Here is a 14,792-nt window from a genome sequence, read left to right as displayed (position 1 = left end):
AATTAAATCTGCTGCTTTAGTGACTTATGCACATGTACATTCAATACTGACTGGGACAGGTCGCACAATCATGATTTTCTTTTCGTAAGTATATTGTCCCATTGTTTTCTTCACCAGTTTAGGCAGTCATGGGCATGTGATTTCCATGAGTCTGAGGACATTGCATTTCTTTTTAAGAGATTCTTTGAGGACATCCTTAAGGCATTTTCCCTGACCTACTGGTAACCACTTGTTATACCAGAGCTCAGAGTAGAGATCTCATTTTGGAAGTCTTATGTTAGCTATTCAGATGCTGCGGCTTGCCCAATGCAGCTGACTCAATACTGCATCACCCAGTTCTTAAATATGTTTTATTTATAGAATATGATTATGCTGGTAGCTATGAATAGTGCAGCAAGACAATCTAGTAAGATGATTAAAAATGTTGGTTTTGATAAAGCATTCCACCAGAGATTGGTAGCAGACATAATAGATTTTAGAATTTGTGGAGATACTCACAAAGAGGCTCGTGCTGTATTAATCCTGCCACTAGGGAGCACTGTGCCAAAAGTAGAAGAGAAATGGCCTAGATAGGTCAAGCTCCAAATTTACACATTGTCGGGCGAGTTCCAAGCTCAATTTGAGAATTAAGTTGTATTCTGTGGTGGAGACATTTCTCATCCAATAATAGCTGTGCTTGCAGTTCTAGTTTGATCTGTCACATTGGATATTTTCTTTTGTCAATTTTGCTACAAATTCATTAGCATCTATTCCATTGAGATTCACCAGCATTGACATGTCTAAAACATGTAGCCCAACAGAATATGCATAACTGCTGATGAGATCGAGAAAATCCACTGCCTCTTAAAATTAGTTTATAATCCTGGAAGTAGTTTGTAGCCTAAGGAATCTGTGAGAGGTGTTCGCTAGAACTATAGAATTTAGAATGTTTTGATTTTGCTTTCATCTGTTTAGTTGAGACAACCTCGATCGTTGATCAGCCCTGAAGAGCTGTTTAATTTCTCCTGAGAATATAACCTGTACGGTGGTAACTTGCTGTTTTCCCTGTCTAACCTTGCAGTTCATAAAAGCTTGATATATCTGGGCATGCACATTCACCTACTTTAAAGGTACAAGTTCATGGAATGGAGCATCATAAATAATGATGTTTGAAGGAATTAGCAATTTACCAATGACATTACTCGGCTGGTTAACATAAACAAAATGTGAACTGTTCTTTAATTTCTGCTACCTTTGCATAAATTCCAGTTTCTTCAACAGAATTCCAGGAAGCTTTGGTCTGATTATTTTCTGTTTCTATGCTTCTCCATGGTGATTAAACAACTTTTTATTTTATTGTATATGACCTAATTATTATCATGTTACATATGGGGCCTTGTTGTGGAGGAATTGGCTACTGTCTTTTTTACATTATAAGAATGACTACACTTTGAAAGTCCATAATTGACTTTTAAAGTGCCTTGATCATCCCAACATTGTGGAAAGTGCTAATTAATTGCAAGTTTTTCTTTTATTTGAATGCATCTGGGCAAATATTTAGTCTGTTACTTACTAAATTCTGTTGATTAAAATGGCCCTATGTCTCATTGTGTCCTGCTCCTGAGAGAGAGAACTACTGCTAGCAGCAATAGTTGAGCATCTTCCTGCATGGTCTGGAGTCACTGACTTTCCAATTCATGTGGTTTGCTTTTCTATCTTGTGCACATTCCTTGCTTATGTTCCATTTTTTAAATCTAATTTTGAGCATTTTTCTCTGCATTTTATTTACTTCTCACCAGATCCATGTTCTCACTTTTTGACAACTAAAACAAAGCTTCATTTAACTTTCTGTGCCTAGCTTGATCCTTTTTCAGGAAGTTCGTGCATACATAACTCTAAATATCGGATGACAAAAAGTGTCATTGAAGATCTGACTACAATATCTTAGCATAGTGACTGTGCAATATATATTATGCTGTGAAATTTATCCTGTGCTAAGAAACTGCAGTAATTTTTTCTTCCATATTTGATATTTTTGTTACATTTCTGCTTCCTACCTGTATTTTCTTCGCCAATACATGTGGTATTTGATATATGTGTATTTGCACACTGTTAATTGAATACTAGATTCCTCCCTGGTGGATGTAAGTGCATTCTAGCAAGCACACTCCAAGGTGTCTCTGGTATTGCTTTCTCTTTTGTTATTCTTTGACAGGATACCCTAGAGAGTCTGAAAATAAACAAAAAATGAAGAGTTGTTGCCACACTCTTTCAAGGCCACATTTTTTGTTCCCAGGTTTGGATGTTAAAGTTGGGAGAAAACCTGGCACTGTGAACCTCATCTTTAAAAATGACCACCATACATTGGCTATCTTTCGATTCTGAACAAGCGAGCCAAAGTCAACAGGCGTAAGAGTTTGCCAGTTCCTAAGGCCAACTCGGCAAAAATAATGCCTCAGAGCTCCTGCACTGTGCTTAAATTTTAAACATAAAGATTAAAACATAGAAATGCTCACTCACCCTCAGCTTCACATCCTTCGTCCATGCACATTATGCTTCTCTACCCTTTCCTGTTACTTCACATACTGCCTGTCCTAGCTTGTGCATTTTTACCTCTATACCACCCTCCGCCATCACTCATTGCCACATTCCTTTACAATCGCTATATAGTAAATCCTCTGCATCCATGAGTTCATGACTCACAAATTCGCCTATCTATGCCAAAAAATAAATAGAAATAAAATTCATCATCCGCAGGCAAACTTGATTATCTGCGATTTTTAACCTACTTTTAACAGGCTCTGCACTCATGAATTTCATCATTTGTGGGAGTTCACAGAAACAGAATCCTTGCGCATATGGAGGAATGATTGTACCAACTTTTACCCCCTACGCACTAACCTTTGGTCTTCCCTTTCCAACTCACAACACCTAGAAAACTATGGGAAAATCTCAAAAGGTGTGCTGACAGTGTTTAGTGGTGATGTAAATTTTGGGCAAAAAATTGATAACAAAAACTAATCCCTTAGGCAAGCTAACATTTTACTTCAGTGCTTAATTCTAAGTGTTAAATCCCTAACGCCAACAAATATTTCCCTCCAGTAAGCTATCAAAATTATTACTTGATAGGCACTCGATAGACATTGTGCAAATGATAGATTGGGAAATCAGTCATATAGCACAAATCCCCAGTAACAAAGTAACTTTTTTAAAATTTTGTAGTTTTTTTCAGACAACTCCTTGAAAAGTTGGTGATCGCAATGGGTTTATGCACATTTTGTGCACAAACATGCCTTCTAGAACCCCAAAGACTACTTTACTTCCAGCAAAGAGCACCTTATCTCCACTGAAGGTGTCCCAGGACTAGATCCATTGAGATACCTAGTTTATCCAAAGGGGAAGGAAACATAAAACATACCTCCAGCATTTGCACACTCCATCACTTCCCCACATCACACACAATCCCCATGATCCAATTAAGGCCAAGACATGAGCCTAATGCCCTTCGTGCATCTCCATGGCTTTGCATGACTCTGCCAACTTAGAGCCAATTTCCATCCACCACCCTACCTCTTCACCTACTGTGCCAACTTGTTAATTATCCACATGTGTTCATGCACGTACCAGGAGAAGTATAGTTCTATTATGTTATGGACCAGACCAAACCACCTCAAAATATGTCAAGGAGATAGCCTAGACCCTAACATTTTTTTATTTTAAAGGCAAGTGCTAGGCATTGCATATTGGATGCAATTTAATCAGTCAAACTATCAGGCTTGAAGCAAAACATACTTTATTCATACAAATGTAAGGGGTGATGGACTCTCAGGGAGATGTAGCAGTGAAAGCCAGATTTCTGGTACTGAGACTGGCTCTACTGTAATGAGGGGTATGTCAAGTTCCAAGTGATTGATTGTGATAGGGTACTCTCTAGTCAGAGGCACAGACAGACATTTCTGCAGCCGACAGCAAGACATCAGAATGATCTGTTGTCCCCCTGGTGCTAGGATCAAGGATGTCTTGGAGAGGGTGCAAAATATTCTCAAAGGGGAGAGTGACCACGTTGGTACCAATGACATAGGAAGAGAAAAGGATGGGGTTCTGAGGAAAGAATGTAGGAAATTAGGCAGGACGTTAAAAAGTAGGTCCTTGAGGATAGTAGTATCTGGATTATTCCCGGTGCCACATGCTAGTGAGAGTGGGAATAGGAGGATAGAGCAGATGAATATGTGGCTGAGGAGCTGGTGCAGGGCAGAAGGATACACATTTTTGGATCAATGGAATCTCTTCTGGGGTAGAAGTGACCTGTATAAGAAAGATGGATTGCACGTGAATTGGAAGGGGACTAATGCACTGGCAGGAGATTTGCTAGACCTACTCAGTTTAAACTAGTCGGGGTCCCAGAGAGAAAGTGAGAAGAGAGATCGGTCTGAGGCTGGTGCATTTGAAAAAAGGAGCAAGTCAAACAGCCAAGGCAGGCACGAGCAAGACAGAGAATGAGGCAGGACTGATAAATCAAACTGCATTTATTTCAAAGGCCTGACAGGTTACGGCAGATGAACTTGGGGCATGATTGGGAACATGGGACTGGGATCTCATAGCTACTACAGAAATGTAGCTTAGGTTTGGACAGGACTACTAGCTTTATGTTTCAGGGAATAGATACTATAGGAAGGATAGAAAGGTGGGGGGGTGGCAAGAGAGGAGGGGGACTGGCATTTTTGGTTAGGGATAACATTACACTGGAGTTAGGGAGGATATTCCGGGGAGTACATCCAGTGATGTTATTTGTGTGGAACTGAGAAATAAGAAGGGGATGATCGTTTTACTGGGACTGTATTATACCTACCCCAGTAGTCAGCAGGAAATTGAGAAACAAATTTGTAAGGAGACTCAGTTATCTGTAAGAATAATAGGCTGGTTATGGTAGGAAATTTTAACTTTCCAAATTAGACGGGGACTGCCATAATGTTAAGGGCTTGGATGGAGAGCAATTTAAGTGTGTACAAGAAAATTTTCTGATTCAGTATGTGGATGTACTTACCAGAGAAGGTGCAAAACTTAACCTTCTCTTGGGAAATAAGGAAGGGCAAGTGACTGATGTGCCAGTGGGGAGCATTTTGGGGCTAGTGATTATAATTTGATTAGTTTTAAAATAGTTATGGAACAGGATAGACCTAATCAAAAAAAATAGAAGTTCTAAGTTGGAGGAAGGCTGATGTTGACAGTATTGGGCAAGAACTTTCAAAGGTTGATTGGGAATTTGGAAAGTGTGAAGCCTTCAAAAATGAGATAATGAAAGTCCCAAGATAGTATGTTCTTGTTAGTGCGAAGGGTAAGGTTGGTAGATGTAGGGAATGCTGGATGACTACAGAAATTGAGATTCTAGTCAAGAAAATGAAGTAAGTATATGTCAGGTATAGACAACAGGCATTGAGTGAATCTCTAGAATGCCTAATGGCAGTAGGATTATACTCAAGAAGGGAAATCGAAAGGGCAAAAAGGGGACATAAAATAGCTTTGGCAAGCAGGATTAAGGAGAATCGAAAGAGATTCTACAAGTACATTAAGAAGAAAAGTGTGACTAGGGAGAGAATAGGGCCCCTTAAAGATCAGCAAACCCCTCTCTGTGTGGAACCACAAGAGGTGGGTGAGATACTAAACAAGTATTTTGTATCAGTGTTTACTATGGAAAAGGATATGGAAGATAGAGAATATGGGAAATGAATAGCGAATCTTGAAAAGTGTCTATGTTACACAGGAGGAGGTGCTGAATGTCTTAAAACGCATAAAAGTGGATAAATCCCAGGACCTGATCAGCTGTACCCCAGCACTCTGTGGGAAGCTAGGGAACTGATTGCTGGGCCCCTTCGTGAGACATTTCTATCATCGACAGCCATGGGTGAGGTGTCGGAAGAGTGGTGATTGGCTGATGTGATGTGATTATATAAGAAAGGTGGTAAGGAGAAGCCTGGGAACTACAGACCGGTGAGCCTAATGTCAGTGGTGGGTAAGTTGTTGGAGGGGATTCTGAGAGACAGGATTTACATGTATTTGGAAAGGCATGGACTGATTAGTGGGATAGTCAACATGGCTATGTGCATGGGAAACCATGTCTCACTAGCTTTGTTGAGTTGTTTGAAGAAGTGATGAAGAAGATTAACGAAGGCAAAACAGTGGACGTTGCCTATATGGATTTCAGTAAGGCGTTTGACAATGTCCTTCATGGTAGACTGGTTAGCGAGGTTAGATCACATGGAATACAAAGAGTGCTAGCCATTTCGATACAGATTAGCTCAAAGGTAGGAGACAGAGGTGGTGGTGAGGATTGCTTTTTGGACTGGAGGCTGTGACCAGTGGTATGCTGCAAAGATTGTTGCTGGGTCCATTGCTTTTTGTAATTTATATAAATGATTTGGACATGAACAAAGGAGGTATGGTTAGTATGTTTGCAAATGATACCAAAATTGGTGGTGTAGTGGACAGTGAAGGAGGTTATCTCAGAGTACAATGCGACCTTGATCAGATGGGCAAATGTGCTGAGGAATGGCAGATGGAGTTTAATTTAGATAAATGTGAGGTGCTGCGTTTTGTAAGGGCAAATCAGGGTAGCACTTATATACTTAATGGTAATGTCCAGGGGAGTGTTACGGAACAAAGAGACCTTGGAGTGCAGCATCTTAGCTCCTTGGAAGTGGAGTCGTAGATAGACAGGACAATGGAGAAGGTGTTTAGTACGCTTGCTTTTATTGGTCAATGCATTGAGTATAGGAGTTGGGAGGTCATGTTGCATCTGTACGGAACATTGGTTAAGCCAATTTTGGAAAGCTACGTTCAGTTCTGGCCTCCCTGCTACGGGAAACTTATTATGAAACTTGAAAGAGTTCAGAAAAGATTTACAAGGTTTGCCAGGGTTGGAGTGTTTGAACTATAGGGAGAGGCTGAATAGAGTGGGGCTATTTTCCCTGGAGCATCGGAGGCTGACGGGTGACCTTATAGAGGTTTATAAAATCATGAGGGGCCTTATTAGGGTAAAAAGCCACAGTCTTTTCCCCTGGGTAGGGGAGTCCAGAACTAGAGGCCATAGGTTTAAGGTGAGAGGGAAAAGATTTAGAAGGGATCTAAGGGGCAGCTTTTTCATGCAGAGGGCAGTGCGTGTATGGAATAAGCTTCCAGAGGAGGTGGAGGAGGCTGGAACAATTTTAAAGGCATCTGGATGGGTGTATGAATTGGAAGAATTTAGAGAGAAACAGGCCAAATGCTGGCAAATAAGTCTAGATTTATTTAGGATATCTAGTCGGCATGGACAAATTAGACCGAAGAATCTGTTTCTGTGCTGTTTATCCCTATGACTCTATAGTTAAAATAGAGACAAAATAAAAAGCAAAGAAAAGAATTGGCTTAACTGTAACTCTATTGAAATACTTGACAAAATAGCAAACTGCTCATTAACTGTTACAATATAGTAATATTCCACAAGCACGCCATTGGCAAAGACAAATTCAGTAACATAGATTGCCTCGTGCATTTCTAGCAGCAGGAAGAGAATCCAAACGTTTAGCTGTAGCAAAGAGGGAGAAAGATGTAGCAGCTTTCACAGCCCTAACTGCTTTTGAAAGCCAAAACTAAAAGCCTGGTTCTTTGGGAGCTTGACATCAGCTGTTCAGGCTGCTTCTGTTGTTCCAACTTTAAAGAAAAAACCTAACGCCTCACAAGCTGTTCACTTTATTGGCTTGGAGCAGACTGCTTGGTACCTCTGTCTCAATCTCTCTTCATTAAAAAAAAGGACAAAATACACTTCATAAAGCCATAGTATCATCTCACCTTCCCCCTTATAAAAGTGAACCATAAATATGTAAAGATGGCTTCTTTTTAAAAAGCTTTAGCTTATGCTATCAGTATACTACATTACATATACATTACATTAACTCTAAGCATGCAAACATTCACTGCTACAGTCCATTTCAGTCCATTTTCTTCCCACCACCGAATGCCTCTGTCTTCCTTTACCAAAGTCACGACAATGTGTCGGCAATTATGTTCTCTTGTCCTGCCACATGTATAATTTTCAAATTGAATGGCTGCAATAATAAGCTCCAAAAAATAGTCTGGAATTTTTATCCTTAATTTTTTCCAAAAGCTTTAAGGGGTTAGGATCAGTATATACAATTCTCTCAGACACATCACTGGCAAGAAAATGTTGAAATGTTGCAATGCCAACACCAAACTCAAGATCTCCTTCTCCTTTATGGAATATTTCTGTTGATGATTACTCAACTTTCTGGAAAAACACCCAATAGGTCTTTCTATCTTCTTGTTGTCTTCTTGCCAGAGAACACCACCGACACCCACATCACTCGCATTAATAGCACTTTGAATGGCTTTGCGTAATGAGGTATGGCTAATATTGGGACAGTGGTTACACAATTTTCAGGCTGCCAAATGCCTTCTGACTTTCCTCCGTCCACTGACATTTTCTGCACCACTTCAACAAGTCAGTGGAGCAACCATAGTGCTGAAATTTGGTATGAACTTCTAGTAATAATCACTCAATCCCAGGAATTGTAGTACTTCTGTCAGAATCCCTACAGTGTGGAAACAGTCATTTCGGCCTAACAAGTGTCTACAGCGCCCTTCCAAAAAGCATCTCACCCAGACCCAAGCCCCTACCCTTTCCCTCTAACCCTACATTTCCCATGGCTAATCCACCTAACCTACACACCCCAGACACCACGGGCAATTTAGCATGGCCAATCTACCTAACCCGCACATCTTTGAACTGTGGGAGGTAACCGGAGCACCCAGCAGAAACCCACACAGACACGGGGCGAATGTGAAAACTTCACACAGACAGTCACTTGAGGGTGGAATCAAACCCGGGTCCCTGGCGCTGTGAGGCAGCACTACTAACTACTGAACCACCGTGCCACCCAGAGTTCCCTCTTCATTGATATGGAAACTCCCCAATAACCTCTATTTTCGCATACTGTGGGGCCATTTGTCCACATTCAAGGACATGGTCCAGGTACTTGACTTGGGTTTTTGCAAACTTACTCTTAGCTAGGTTTATCCCCAAGCCTGCCTCCTGAAGTCAATCAAACAATTCCGATACATGCTGCAAATATTCCTTCTATGTGTGAGTAAAAATTTCCAGATCGTCTACGTACACCACACAATTGGATAGTCTGGAAATGACATTTTTGGTTAGTCTTTAAAATGTGGCTGGCACATTTTTCATATCAACTGGCATGACTTTAAACTGGTGCAGTTCATTCAGTGTCACAAAAGCTGAAATTTCCTTTGCTCTTTTGGATAAATGTATGCCAGTATCCTATGAGTAAGTGCAACTTTGAAATATAAGTTGCTCGCCCCATCTTCTCAGTACAGTCTTCCATGTGTGAAATAGGCTATGAGTCAGATTTGGTAACTGCATTGCCTGCGATAGTGCACACATAATTGTTGGGTACCATCTGGCTTTGGCACCATTACTATGAGTGAACTCCATTCATTGCAACTCACTTCAATTATGTTGTCTTGGAGCATGTGTTCAATCTCATTTTGAACCTGTGCCAACTTTAGAGGATTAGATCTATAAGGATGTCGCTTATTTGGTGCAGCATTTCTTGTATCTAGATCATGCATACTCAGATTCGTACTTCCCAGATTACTCTCACATATCTCCCCATGTGATTGTAATAATTCTTTAAGGTCATTTCAGTTTTCCATAGAAGGTAACTCAATAATTTATCCCAATTTTTGAGAGCTTCCTCAATGCCCGTTTTAATTTAAGGAATGTCCAATTCAGAATCGTCTGAACTTGGTTCTTCACCCTATGTTGTAACCAGTAGCACATTCTCCTTTTGCTTTTCTTCGCTGTCAAAATACTTTCTGAGCATATTCACATGACACACATTGTGAAATTTCTCTCTATCTGGTGATTTTAATTAAATAATTCACCTCACTCAATTTCCTTTTGAATTGATAAGCCCACTAAACCCTGCCTTTAAAAGTTTACCTACCACTTGTAGTAATACTAACACTTTATCTCCTCTAACAAAACTATTAATTTTTGATTTCTTGTCTGCTTCCTGTTTCATCACATGCCGTGCTACTTTTCAATGCCGTACAACCAACTCACCCGTTCTTCTTAATCTTCCCTAGAATTTGACAAACAGTCCAAATGTGTGGTCTCTGAACTCTGACTCACCAATTTCTCCTTAATTAACTCAAGTTGTCCTCTCACCTCATGCCCAAAAACTCATTTTAATGGATTAAATTTAGTTGATGCATTAGATGCATCCATAACAGCAAAAAAGTACAAATGGAATTCCTTTATCCAAATTCTCTGGATAGTTTTGACTGTAAGCTCTCAACATGATCTTTAAAGTTTGATGCCACTGTTCTAATGCTCTTTCTGATTCTGAATGGTACACAGTGGATTTGAAGTTTTTTCCTCCTAAGCTATCCGTAACTTTCTTGAATAATTTTGATGTAAAATTTGACCCATGATCTGATTGTATCGCTGTAGGTAGTCTGTATCTAATTTTAAAAAATTGAGTAACTCTTCTACAGTCCTTTTAGCCATGATAATCTAGTAGACACCTCCATTATGGTCAACAAATACTGATTTCCACTTATTGTTTTAGGTAGGGGTCCTATGCAATCAATTAAGACTGTTGTAAAAGGTTCCTCAGATCTGGGAATGGATATTCAGGGTGCTGGGGGTTTTATCACTGCCTGAGGTTTTCCTGATATGTAAGACATGATCAAACACATCCTTATGCAGTCCAGGCCAATAAAAATGGTTTTGTATTTTGGCTTGCCTATTTTTCATTATCTACAGAAAATTAATGTTAAAATTAAAAAAATTAAATATATAAAATTTAAATAAAATCAACCACTTAGTTGAGTAACTGAATAAAAAACAACTCATCAGAGTTGGGTAGCATTTGTGTAGAGAGCGACATACTTAACATGTAAGGTCTATGATCGGTCATCAGATTATCTCCGCAGCTGCTGTCAGACCTGCTTAGCATTTTCAGCATTTCCTATTAGTGTGATAGCTTATGACTCTGTAGTTCCCTGCTGTGATCATTAGGTGGTACCAGGGAACAGATTCTTCCTCTCAAGACTTTATTTTTTCCTCATTAACTGTAATTCCTAGATTTCACATGAAGGAATCAAACACAGTTTTTTAAAATTAAGAGTTACAATAACAAAATGAATTGTATGTGCTATATTGTCCTTTGTGTCTCTTAATGTTTCATTTTTATGTGAAGGTGACAGTCAGTTTCTTAAGGGCTGAGCTTCTGCAAATACTTTTTGACCCATAATGTTTTCAATCACGTGCATTCTAAGCACACACAGAATGCATATGTTTCTGGAGTATAAGCTGTATATCTGAGGAGTTTTCTTTACCTTATGAGGATCTGAGTTTCTTTGTCTTTTTTCCAAAAATGTTAATTCTCCCTCTCCGATGTGCTTTAATTATCAATGTGGTCTCCGATGTACATTATGTATTACTATTGTGATTTTCTGAAGTCACAGATGAACTAAAGCAATACGTGAACATAAACAACAGTGGATGTGTTTTTTTAATTTGGTGATTAGAGAAGTAAATAGAAATTGGTGATAGAGAATTATTTTTAATCCATTATCAGTTTTGACTGTACATACTAAAAAAAACTCCTGAATCATTTTTGAGGTTGAACAAGTTTTGTTTTGGCAAAAATTGATAATGATATTGAATCTTTCATCATTCTGAAGAAGTCGTAGCATATTTGAATAATTAAACCTGTTTCTCTCTCCATAGATGCTGCCAGACCGACTGGGTTTCCATAGTATTCTGTTTGTATTTATAAAACAAACTTGGAAACTGCATCATTATTACCTTTTATTTTCAATTTGGAATTATTTTAGTAATGGAAACTTTTGTTTATTAAAGATTGCATAAGTCAGCAAGTTCACCAGTAACATACTCCTGGTTCACATCAGGTTGTATGTCAGAATGTTACGTGTCCCCAAACCATGACTTTCTGTTTAAATGAGCATAACCTTTACACTTGGTTAAATGCCAGAACATAATCATGGGAACTTATTTCAGTTGGCACAGTAATGATGTGCAGTATCCAATGGGGGTGAGGGTTCACTGGTCCTAAAAAAAGGTCAGAGGCAATTTGCATTGCAATTCTCCAAGAAAAACATCCTCCAAAATGATGTGAAATCTTTATCTTTTTCTCAGTATTGCCAAATCCCACTAACCTCAAGTTCTCGAAAATTTCATGGAGTACTGTTGACGTTTTTGTTAGTTCACTCCCTCCAAGCCTAGATTCTGTCATTTCTTCTCCATTTTAAACCCAATCTAGAGAACAGTCCTAGTGCTGTATAATCCCCAAGCTGTTTCTTATGGTTTCAATCCAGCAGAACTTGATCCTGGAAACCCGTAGGTACTCGGATCATTCTTGCCAATCCTAACCTGCTACCTGTTACCAGAGCTTTATAATGTTTTATAATCTAAGGAACACTTCCCATGTCCTTTTAGCCTTTGCGAGCCCAGTTCAATGTACTGCTACATCCTGAGACTATTTTGCAGTTCTGTAATCATTGTCCTGTGGAGTACTTCAGCATTTTCCTAAAAGATCTAACATGTGATGTTCCATTATTGCACTTCCAATTTAGACAATATGGCAATTCTCATATCTATATCTGATGTCTTCATATAGTTTTTTTTCTCTGCCTCTTGATTTTGTGTCTTACCTTTCTAGCTGTCCTAATAATTATAAAACTCCATGCTCTTTCATACTTAATAGGTTGGGTAACATGGCACGATTGAGAAAAACCCTAATTGTATTTTCATTGGGAGCTTTGGCAATCAAAGGCTCCCTTCCAATCACTTACACATTTCAGCCCCATTCTTCTCTCCTTTTGGTCCCATATGACTTACTTCTCTTCTGTCCCTTTATTCACTTTTCCCTTATCTAGGTCAGTCCCAAAAGAATGTGTAAAAGTCTTCACTCTCAAATTGTTTCCTTCTCCCCTACTCGCTTGCTGTTCTTTTTTTGTATTTGTTTTACTCAGAAGTTTGCTTCAAAATTCAACTTTAATTACAAAAATCAAATGTGCTTCTTTCTATTTGCATCTTTTTGTTTGTATGTTTATTATAAATTTTACTTCTGTGTTTGTCTTAAAGCTGTGGATTGAAATGAGAAAAAAAATGTTTTAAACTAGGAAATTACAAGGATTGGCCACATGGTTTGAAAATAAGGAATTTGATATCTGTTGTCAGCTCTGTTTATGTAGCTGTGAATTCCAGCAGAAATGCTGATGAACTGGAGCTGAGGTGTTATTTCCAAATTAGTACATTGATCATTTGTCCCTAGTTTGCAAACCAATGACAAAGGTCTTCTCCCTAAGAACAGCAAGATATTTGGTTATCAGTTATCCGAATAGCTTGGGCTGTGAGTTACACTGATGTTTTGTTGGACCAGAATAGAAACCGACAGGCCTGCAGCAACCAAAAAACGTTCTCTTACAGTTCTCTGCAGTAACCACTTTAAAGCTAAAGAAAACCAGTTTATTTTTCCTTCAGCAGATGCTACAGATTGTGACTTTAAAATGGATATGTCAGAGACCGTTAATAAGTGAACTACCCATTCTGTGCCTCTTACAAACCTTCATGCAGTTCTTCACCACTGGCATATGAAGCTTGGTAATAAAAATATTCTGGCCCTGAAATATGGGACAGACCAAAACCTAAATCAAGTTTGTTACTAAGACAAAAAAGATACTGGTCTAAAACAATTTCTGAAGATATTTGAATTATTCTTGTAAAACTGCCAGGCAGCTGTCTGTTATGCATAATATACTCAAGTGTAGAATAGCAGCTGTCATCTATCACACATCTCTAATGTTGAAAATACATAGAATCCCTACACTGTGGAAACAGGCCCTTCAACCCAACACTGGCCCTCAGAGCATCCCACCCAGACCCATCCCCCTAATCTACACATCCTTGAACACTACAAGCAATTTAGCATGGCCAATCCACCTAATCTGCACATCTTTGGACTGTGGGAGGAAACCCATGCAGATATGGGGAGAACGTGCAAACTCCACACAGACAGTCACCCAAGGGTGGAACTGAACCTGCATCTTTGGTGTTGTGAGCCACTGTGCCACCCTACATACATGTTATAGCAATTCCTACAAAACACTGGTTCTTGAAAATACTTGCATTAAATTTACAATGCAAGTCTTGTATACTTGATATGGCATATAATATAGATGGGTATGCATGCAATGCTAAGTTTTATGAAGGGTAGCTAAGAAGTATATATGGTGCAATTAACTTTAAAACCTTGAACGTATAAATGAAACAATTCTATTATAAGACACAGCAGCTGCATAAAAATTAACAAAGCTTTTCTAAAATAATACATTTATCTAAGAAAATTAGCATATGCAGCATTTGGGGTTGGGACGAGAATTGCACAATTTTGTACCAAAATATTTTAAATTCTACTTTTGGTCTTACACAGTGTAGCTCATTAAAACTGAGTTGAATATGAATGAAGATTACCTGTTCTTTGCAAGGTTGTGTGCTGATTTTTGTTCTGCTAATTTGTTGCTTAAGATCTATGCAATTGTGTACATTAAAATTAAATAAAGTATAACAAATGAATGTTACAGAGATAATAGGGAACTGCTGATGCTGGAGAAACTAAGATAACAAGGTGTAGAGCTGGATGAACACAGCAGGCCAAGCAGCATCAGAGGAGCAGGAAAGCTGACGTTTCGGGTTGAGACCCTTCTTC

The 14,792-nt window shown here is 38.9% G+C and overlaps 1 protein-coding gene across 1 annotated transcript in view; it reads left to right on the top strand.

Annotated features, from left to right (window-relative positions):
* soga3a (SOGA family member 3a) overlaps window positions 1-14,792 on the top strand; it is a 104,493-nt gene that overhangs the window by 8,481 nt on the left and 81,220 nt on the right. The gene's annotated exons all lie outside the window — the stretch shown is intronic.

This window comes from Rhincodon typus, chromosome 5 (assembly GCF_021869965.1).
Source record: "Rhincodon typus isolate 14 chromosome 5, sRhiTyp1.1, whole genome shotgun sequence".
NCBI lineage: Eukaryota > Metazoa > Chordata > Chondrichthyes > Orectolobiformes > Rhincodontidae > Rhincodon > Rhincodon typus.
The sequence above is the reverse complement of the archived record's forward strand: the minus strand, read 5'-3'. Positions and strand labels throughout refer to the sequence as shown.